Source organism: Papaver somniferum, chromosome 9, assembly GCF_003573695.1.
Source record: "Papaver somniferum cultivar HN1 chromosome 9, ASM357369v1, whole genome shotgun sequence".
NCBI lineage: Eukaryota > Viridiplantae > Streptophyta > Magnoliopsida > Ranunculales > Papaveraceae > Papaver > Papaver somniferum.
In genome coordinates, this window is record NC_039366.1 from 202800996 (window position 1) to 202811479 (window position 10484).

Sequence of the window (10484 nt, forward strand, 5' to 3'; positions counted from 1 at the left end):
TCGGTTTTTCTCTTTGGACCTTTAATTTCAGTCAGAACTAGACAAATGATGGCTCATTAGAAAGCTTACATATCATAGAAAAATATTAAGTGTAAAATGGAACAAAATATTTTAGGTCATTTTTACGAAAGCAAAGCGTGTACATCTGCCTACGCTTTTTGTTAAAAATTCTGTTTTGCTCTTTGGACCTTCAGTTTCATTCAGAACTAGACAAATAATGGCTCGTTAGAAATCTTACATATCATAGAAAAATATCGAGTTTAAAAAGGAACAAAATATTTCAATTCATTTTTAGGAATGCAAAGCGTGTACAGCTGCCTATGCTTTGGTTAAAAATTCGGTTTTGCTCTTTCGAATTCAATTCAAGTCAGAACTAGACAAATGATTGCTCATTAGAAAGCTTACATATCATAGAACAATATCAAGTGTAAAAATGAAAAAAATATTTCAGGTCATTTTTACGAAAGCAAAACGTGTACAGCTGCCTACGCTTGTAGTTAAAAATTCGGTTTTTGCTCTATGGACCTTCAATTCCAGTAAAAACTAGACAAATGATGGCTCATTAGAAAGCTTACATATCATAGAAAAATATGAAGTTAAAAAAGGAACAAAACATTTCAGTTCATTATTCGGTAAGAAAAGTGTGTACAGCTGCCTATGCTTTTCGTTAAATTTTTTTTTTTGCTCTTTGGACCTTCAATTCCAATCATAACTAGACAAATTATGGCTCATTATAAAGCTTACATATCATATAAAAATATCAAGTTTAAAAAGGAACAAAATATTTAAGTTCATTTTTAGGTAAGCAAAGCGTGTACAACTGCCTATGCTTTTCGTTAAAAATTCTGTTTTGCTCTTTGGACCTTCAATTCCTGTCAGAACTAGACAAATGATGGCTCATTAGAAATTTTACATATCATAGAACAATATCAAGTTTAAAAAGGAACAAAATATTTCAGTTCATTTTTAGGTAAGCAAAGCGTGTATAGCTACCTCTGCTTTTCGTTAAAAATTCGGTTTTGCTCTTTGGACCTTCAATTTCAATCAGAAATAGACAAATAATGGCTCGTTAAAATGCTTACATATCATAGAAGAAAATGAAGTTTAAAGAAGGAAAAAAATATTTCTGTTCATTTTTAGGAAAGCTAAGCGTGTACAACTGCCTATGCTTTTCGTTAAAAATTCGGTTTTGCTCTTTGGACCTTCAATTCCAGTCAGAACTAGACAAATGATGGCTCATTAGAAAGATTACATATCATAGAAAAATACCAAGTGTAAAATAGAACAAAATATTTCAGTTCATTTTTAAGAAAGCAAAACGTGTACAGCTTCCTACGCTTTTCGTTAAAAATTCGGTTTTTGCTCTTTGGACCTTCAATTCCAGTCAGAACTAGACAAACGATGGATCATTAGAAATCTTACATATCATAGAATAATGTCAAGTTTAAAAAGGAACAAACATATCATTTATTTTTAGGTAAGCAAAGCGTGTACAGCTGCCTATGCTTTTCGTTAAAAATTCTGTTTTGCTCTTTGGACCTTCAATTTCAATCAGAACTAGACAAATAATGGCTCGTTAAATAGCTTACATATCATAGAAGAATATCAAGTTTAAAATAGAACAAAAAATTTCAGGTCATTTTTAAGAAAGCAAAACGTGTACAGCTGCTTATGCTTTTCGTTAAAAATTCGGTTTTTCTCTTTGGACCTTCAATTCCAGTCAGAACTAGACAAATGATGGATAATTAGAAATATTACATATCTTAGAACAATATCAAGTGTAAAAAGTAACAAAATATTTCAGGTCATTTTTACGAAAGCAAAGCGTCTACAGATGCCTATAGTTTTCGTTAAAAATTCGGTTTTGCTCTTTGGACCTTCAATTCCAGTCAGAACTAAATGATGGATCATTGGAAAGATTATATATCATAGAACAATATCAAGTGAAAAAAATAACAAAATATTTCAGGTCATTTTTACGAAAGCAAAGCGTCTACAGATGCCTATGATTTTCGTTAAAAATTCGGTTTTGCTCTTTGGACCTTCAATTCCAGTAAAAACTAGACAAATGATGGCTCATTCCAAAGCTTACATATCATAGAACAATATGAAGTTTAAAAAGTAACAAAATATTTCAGTTCATTTTTACGAAATCAAAGCGTCTACATATGCCTATGCTTTTCGTTAAAAATTCGGTTTTGCTTTTTGAACCTTCAATTCCAGTAAAAACTAGACAAATGATGGCTCATTACAAAGCTTACATATCATATAACAATATGAAGTTTAAAAAGAACAAAATATTTCTGTTCATTATTAGGTAAGCAAAGCGTGTACAGCTGCCTAAGCTTTTCGTTGAAAATTCTGTTTTTCTCTTTGGACCTTCAATTCCAGTCAGAACTAGACAAATGATGGCTCATTAGAAAGATTACATATCATATAACAATATCAAGTGTAAAAAGTAACAAAATATTTCAGTTCATTTTTACGAAAGCAAAGCGTCTATATATGCCTACGCTTTTCGTTAAAAATTCGGTTTTGCTCTTTGGACCTTCAATTCCAGTCAGAACTAAATGATGGCTCATTAGAAAGATTACATATCATAGAAAAATATCAAGTGTAAAAAGGAATAAAATATTTCAGGTCATTTTTACGAAAGCAAAGCGTCTACAGATGCCTATGTTTTTCGTTAAAAATTCGGTTTTGCTCTTTGGACCTTCAATTTCAGTCAGAACTAGACAAATAATGGCTCATTAAAAATCTTACATATCATAGAACATTATCAAGTGTAAAATACAACAAAATATTTCAGGTTATTTTTACGAATGCAAAGCGTGTACAGCTGCCTATGCTTTTCGTTAAAAATTCGAGTTTTCTCTTTGGACCTTCAATTTCAGTCAGAAATAGACAAATAGTGGCTCATTAGAAATCGTACATATCATAGAAAAATATAAAGTGTGAAATGGAACAAAATATTTCAGGTCATTTTTATGAAAGCAAAGCGTATACAGCTTCCTATTCTTTTCGTTAAAAATTCGGTTTTGCTCTTTGGACCTTCAATTTCAGTCAGAACTAGACAAAAAATGGCTCATGATAAATGTTACATATCATAGAAAATTATCAAGTGTAAAATGGAACAAAAAATTTCAGGTCATTTTTACGAATGGAAAGCGTGTACAGCAGCTGCCTATGCTTTTCGTTAAAAATTCGGTTTTTCTATTTGGACCTTTAATTTCGGTCAGAACTAGACAAATAATGGCTTCATATGAATCTTACATATCATACAAAAATATCAAGTGTAAAATGGAACAAAATATTTCATGTCATTTTTACGAAAGCAAAGCGTGTAAGGCTGCCTATGATTTTCGTTAAAAATTCGGTTTTGCTCTTTGGACCTTCAATTCAAGTCAGAACTAGACAAATAATGGCCCATTATAAATCTTACATATCATAGAACATTATCAAGTGTAAAATGGAACAAAATATTTCAGGTCATTTTTACGAAAGCAAAGCGTGTACAGCTGCCTATGCTTTTCGTTAAAATTCAGATTTGCTCTTTGGACCTTCAATTCCAATCAGAACTAGACAAATGATGGCTCATTATAAAGCTTACATATTATAGAAAAATATCAAGTAGAAAAAGGAACAAAATATTTCAGTTCATTTTTAGGTAAGCAAAGCGTGTACAGCTGCCTATGCTTTTCGTTAAAAATTCTATTTTGCTCTTTGGACCTTCAATTCTAGTCAGAACTAGACAAATGATGGCTCATTATAAATATTGCATATAATAGAAAAATATCAAGTTTAAAAAGGAACAAAATATTTCAGTTCAATTTTAGCTAAACAAAGCGTGTACAGCTGCCTATGCTTTTCGTTAAAAATTCGGTTTTGCTCTTTGGACCTTCAATATAAGTAAAGATTAGACATATAATGGCTCATTAGAAAGCTTACATACCATAGAATAATATGAAGTTTAAAAAGGAACAAAATATTTCAGTTCATTTTTAGGTAAGCAAAGTGCGTACAGCTTCCTACGCTTTTCGTTAAAAATTCGGTTTTTGCTCTTTGGACCTTCAATTCCAGTCAGAACTAGACAAACGATGGATCATTAGAAATCTTACATATCATAGAATAATGTCAAGTTTAAAAAGGAACAAACATATCATTTATTTTTAGGTAAGCAAAGCGTGTACAGCTGCCTATGCTTTTCGTTAAAAATTCTGTTTTGCTCTTTGGACCTTCAATTTCAATCAGAACTAGTCAAATAATGGCTCGTTAAATAGATTACATATCATAGAAGAATATCAAGTTTAAAATAGAACAAAAAATTTCAGGTCATTTTTAAGAAAGCAAAACGTGTACAGCTGCTTATGCTTTTCGTTAAAAATTCGGTTTTTCTCTTTGGACCTTCAATTCCAGTCAGAACTAGACAAATGATGGCTAATTAGAAAGATTACATATCTTAGAACAATATCAAGTATAAAAAGTAACAAAATATTTCAGGTCATTTTTTCGAAAGCAAAGCGTCTACAGATGCCTATGCTTTTCGTTAAAAATTCGGTTTTGCTCTTTGGACCTTCAATTCCAGTCAGAACTAAATGATGGATCATTGGAAAGATTATATATCATAGAACAATATCAAGTGAAAAAAATAACAAAATATTTCAGGTCATTTTTACGAAAGCAAAGCGTCTACAGATGCCTATGATTTTCGTTAAAAATTCGGTTTTGCTCTTTGGACCTTCAATTCCAGTAAAAACTAGACAAATGATGGCTCATTCCAAAGCTTACATATCATAGAACAATATGAAGTTTAAAAAGTAACAAAATATTTCAGTTCATTTTTACGAAATCAAAGCGTCTACATATGCCTATGCTTTTCGTTAAAAATTCGGTTTTACTTTTTGAACCTTCAATTCCAGTAAAAACTAGACAAATGATGGCTCATTACAAAGCTTACATATCATATAACAATATGAAGTTTAAAAAGAACAAAATATTTCTGTTCATTATTAGGTAAGCAAAGCGTGTACAGCTGCCTAAGCTTTTCGTTGAAAATTCTGTTTTTCTCTTTGGACCTTCAATTCCAGTCAGAACTAGACAAATGATGGCTCATTAGAAAGATTACATATCATATAACAATATCAAGTGTAAAAAGTAACAAAATATTTCAGTTCATTTTTACGAAAGCAAAGCGTCTATATATGCCTACGCTTTTCGGTAAAAATTCGGTTTTGCTCTTTGGACCTTCAATTCCAGTCAGAACTAAATGATGGCTCATTAGAAAGATTACATATCATAGAAAAATATCAAGTGTAAAAAGGAATAAAATATTTCAGGTCATTTTTACGAAAGCAAAGCGTCTACAGATGCCTATGTTTTTCGTTAAAAATTCGGTTTTGCTCTTTGGACCTTCAATTTCAGTCAGAACTAGACAAATAATGGCTCATTAAAAATCTTACATATCATAGAACATTATCAAGTGTAAAATACAACAAAATATTTCTGGTTATTTTTACGAATGCAAAGCGTGTACAGCTGCCTATGCTTTTCGTTAAAAATTCGAGTTTTCTCTTTGGACCTTCAATTTCAGTCAGAAATAGACAAATAGTGGCTCATTAGAAATCGTACATATCATAGAAAAATATAAAGTGTGAAATGGAACAAAATATTTCAGGTCATTTTTACAAATGCAAAGCGTTTCCAGCTGCCTATGCTTTTCGTTAAAAACTCGGTTTTTCTCTTTGGACCTTTAATTTCAGTCAGAACTAGACAAATGATGGCTCATTAGAAAGCTTACATATCATAGAAAAATATTAAGTGTAAAATGGAACAAAATATTTTAGGTCATTTTTACGAAAGCAAAGCGTGTACATCTGCCTACGCTTTTTGTTAAAAATTCTGTTTTGCTCTTTGGACCTTCAGTTTCATTCAGAACTAGACAAATAATGGCTCGTTAGAAATCTTACATATCATAGAAAAATATCGAGTTTAAAAAGGAACAAAATATTTCAATTCATTTTTAGGAATGCAAAGCGTGTACAGCTGCCTATGCTTTGGTTAAAAATTCGGTTTTGCTCTTTCGAATTCAATTCAAGTCAGAACTAGACAAATGATTGCTCATTAGAAAGCTTACATATCATAGAACAATATCAAGTGTAAAAATGAAAAAAATATTTCAGGTCATTTTTACGAAAGCAAAACGTGTACAGCTGCCTACGCTTGTAGTTAAAAATTCGGTTTTTGCTCTATGGACCTTCAATTCCAGTAAAAACTAGACAAATGATGGCTCATTAGAAAGCTTACATATCATAGAAAAATATGAAGTTAAAAAAGGAACAAAACATTTCAGTTCATTATTCGGTAAGAAAAGTGTGTACAGCTGCCTATGCTTTTCGTTAAATTTTTTTTTTTGCTCTTTGGACCTTCAATTCCAATCATAACTAGACAAATTATGGCTCATTATAAAGCTTACATATCATATAAAAATATCAAGTTTAAAAAGGAACAAAATATTTAAGTTCATTTTTAGGTAAGCAAAGCGTGTACAACTGCCTATGCTTTTCGTTAAAAATTCTGTTTTGCTCTTTGGACCTTCAATTCCTGTCAGAACTAGACAAATGATGGCTCATTAGAAATTTTACATATCATAGAATAATATCAAGTTTAAAAAGGAACAAAATATTTCAGATTATTTTTAGGTAAGCAAAGCGTGTATAGCTGCCTCTGCTTTTCGTTTAAAATTCGGTTTTGCTCTTTGGACCTTCAATTTAATTCAGAACTAAACAAATAATGGCTCGTTAAAAAGCTTACATACCATAGAAGAAAATGAAGTTTAAATAAGGAAAACATTTCTGTTCATTTTTAGGAAAGCTAAGCGTGTACAACTGCCTATGCTTTTCGTTAAAAATTCGGTTTTGCTCTTTGGACCTTCAATTCCAGTCAGAACTAGACAAATGATGGCTCATTAGAAAGATTACATATCATAGAACAATATCAAGTGTAAAATAGAACAAAAAATTTCAGTTCATTTTTAAGAAAGCAAAACGTGTACAGCTTCCTACGCTTTTCGTTAAAAATTCGGTTTTTGCTCTTTGGACGTACAATTCCAGTCAGAACTAGACAAATGATGGATAATTCGAAATCTTACATATCATAGAATAATATCAAGTTTAAAAAGGAACAAACATATCAGTCATTTGCAGGTAAGCAAAGCGCGTACAGCTGCTTATGCTTTTCGTTAAAAATTCGTTTTTTCTCTTTGGACCATCAATTCCAGTCAGAACTAGACAATTGATGGATCATTAGAAATATTACATATCATAGAACAATATCAAGTGTAAAAAGTAACAAAATATTTCAGGTCATTTTTTCGAAAGCAAAGCGTCTACAGATGCCTATGCTTTTCGTTAAAAATTTGGTTTTGCTCTTTGGACCTTAAATTCCAGTCAGAACTAAATGATGGATCATTGGAAAGATTATATATCATAGAACAATATCAAGTGAAAAAAATAAAAACATATTTCAGGTCATTTTTAAGAAAGCAAAACGTGTACAGCTTCCTACGCTTTTCGTTAAAAATTCGGCTTTTGCTCTTTGGACCTTCAATTCCAGTCAGAACTAGACAAACGATGGATCATTATAAATCTTACATATCATAGAATAATATCAAGTTTAAAAAGGAAAAAACATATCAGTCATTTTTAGGTAAGCAAAGCGTGTACAGCTGCCTATGCTTTTCGTTAAAAATTCTGTTTTGCTCTTTGGACCTTCAATTTCAATCAGAACTAGACAAATAATGGCTCGTTAAATAGCTTACATATCATAGAAGAATATCAAGTTTAAAATAGAACAAAAAATTTCAGGTCATTTTTAAGAAAGCAAAACGTGTACAGCTGCTTATGCTTTTCGTTAAAAATTCGGTTTTTCTCTTTGGACCTTCAATTCCAGTCAGAACTAGACAAATGATGGATAATTAGAAATATTACATATCTTAGAACAATATCAAGTGTAAAAAGTAACAAAATATTTCAGGTCATTTTTACGAAAGCAAAGCGTCTACAGATGCCTATAGTTTTCGTTAAAAATTCGGTTTTGCTCTTTGGACCTTCAATTCCAGTCAGAACTAAATGATGGATCATTGGAAAGATTATATATCATAGAACAATATCAAGTGAAAAAAATAACAAAATATTTCAGGTCATTTTTACGAAAGCAAAGCGTCTACAGATGCCTATGATTTTCGTTAAAAATTCGGTTTTGCTCTTTGGACCTTCAATTCCAGTAAAAACTAGACAAATGATGGCTCATTCCAAAGCTTACATATCATAGAACAATATGAAGTTTAAAAAGTAACAAAATATTTCAGTTCATTTTTACGAAATCAAAGCGTCTACATATGCCTATGCTTTTCGTTAAAAATTCGGTTTTACTTTTTGAACCTTCAATTCCAGTAAAAACTAGACAAATGATGGCTCATTACAAAGCTTACATATCATATAACAATATGAAGTTTAAAAAGAACAAAATATTTCTGTTCATTATTAGGTAAGCAAAGCGTGTACAGCTGCCTAAGCTTTTCGTTGAAAATTCTGTTTTTCTCTTTGGACCTTCAATTCCAGTCAGAACTAGACAAATGATGGCTCATTAGAAAGATTACATATCATATAACAATATCAAGTGTAAAAAGTAACAAAATATTTCAGTTCATTTTTACGAAAGCAAAGCGTCTATATATGCCTACGCTTTTCGGTAAAAATTCGGTTTTGCTCTTTGGACCTTCAATTCCAGTCAGAACTAAATGATGGCTCATTAGAAAGATTACATATCATAGAAAAATATCAAGTGTAAAAAGGAATAAAATATTTCAGGTCATTTTTACGAAAGCAAAGCGTCTACAGATGCCTATGTTTTTCGTTAAAAATTCGGTTTTGCTCTTTGGACCTTCAATTTCAGTCAGAACTAGACAAATAATGGCTCATTAAAAATCTTACATATCATAGAACATTATCAAGTGTAAAATACAACAAAATATTTCTGGTTATTTTTACGAATGCAAAGCGTGTACAGCTGCCTATGCTTTTCGTTAAAAATTCGAGTTTTCTCTTTGGACCTTCAATTTCAGTCAGAAATAGACAAATAGTGGCTCATTAGAAATCGTACATATCATAGAAAAATATAAAGTGTGAAATGGAACAAAATATTTCAGGTCATTTTTATGAAAGCAAAGCGTATACAGCTTCCTATTCTTTTCGTTAAAAATTCGGTTTTGCTCTTTGGACCTTCAATTTCAGTCAGAACTAGACAAAAAATGGCTCATGATAAATGTTACATATCATAGAAAATTATCAAGTGTAAAATGGAACAAAAAATTTCAGGTCATTTTTACGAATGGAAAGCGTGTACAGCAGCTGCCTATGCTTTTCGTTAAAAATTCGGTTTTTCTATTTGGACCTTTAATTTCGGTCAGAACTAGACAAATAATGGCTTCATATGAATCTTACATATCATACAAAAATATCAAGTGTAAAATGGAACAAAATATTTCATGTCATTTTTACGAAAGCAAAGCGTGTAAGGCTGCCTATGATTTTCGTTAAAAATTCGGTTTTGCTCTTTGGACCTTCAATTCAAGTCAGAACTAGACAAATAATGGCCCATTATAAATCTTACATATCATAGAACATTATCAAGTGTAAAATGGAACAAAATATTTCAGGTCATTTTTACGAAAGCAAAGCGTGTACAGCTGCCTATGCTTTTCGTTAAAATTCAGATTTGCTCTTTGGACCTTCAATTCCAATCAGAACTAGACAAATGATGGCTCATTATAAAGCTTACATATTATAGAAAAATATCAAGTAGAAAAAGGAACAAAATATTTCAGTTCATTTTTAGGTAAGCAAAGCGTGTACAGCTGCCTATGCTTTTCGTTAAAAATTCTATTTTGCTCTTTGGACCTTCAATTCTAGTCAGAACTAGACAAATGATGGCTCATTATAAATATTGCATATAATAGAAAAATATCAAGTTTAAAAAGGAACAAAATATTTCAGTTCAATTTTAGCTAAACAAAGCGTGTACAGCTGCCTATGCTTTTCGTTAAAAATTCGGTTTTGCTCTTTGGACCTTCAATATAAGTAAAGATTAGACATATAATGGCTCATTAGAAAGCTTACATACCATAGAATAATATGAAGTTTAAAAAGGAACAAAATATTTCAGTTCATTTTTAGGTAAGCAAAGTGCGTACAGCTTCCTACGCTTTTCGTTAAAAATTCGGTTTTTGCTCTTTGGACCTTCAATTCCAGTCAGAACTAGACAAACGATGGATCATTAGAAATCTTACATATCATAGAATAATGTCAAGTTTAAAAAGGAACAAACATATCATTTATTTTTAGGTAAGCAAAGCGTGTACAGCTGCCTATGCTTTTCGTTAAAAATTCTGTTTTGCTCTTTGGACCTTCAATTTCAATCAGAACTAG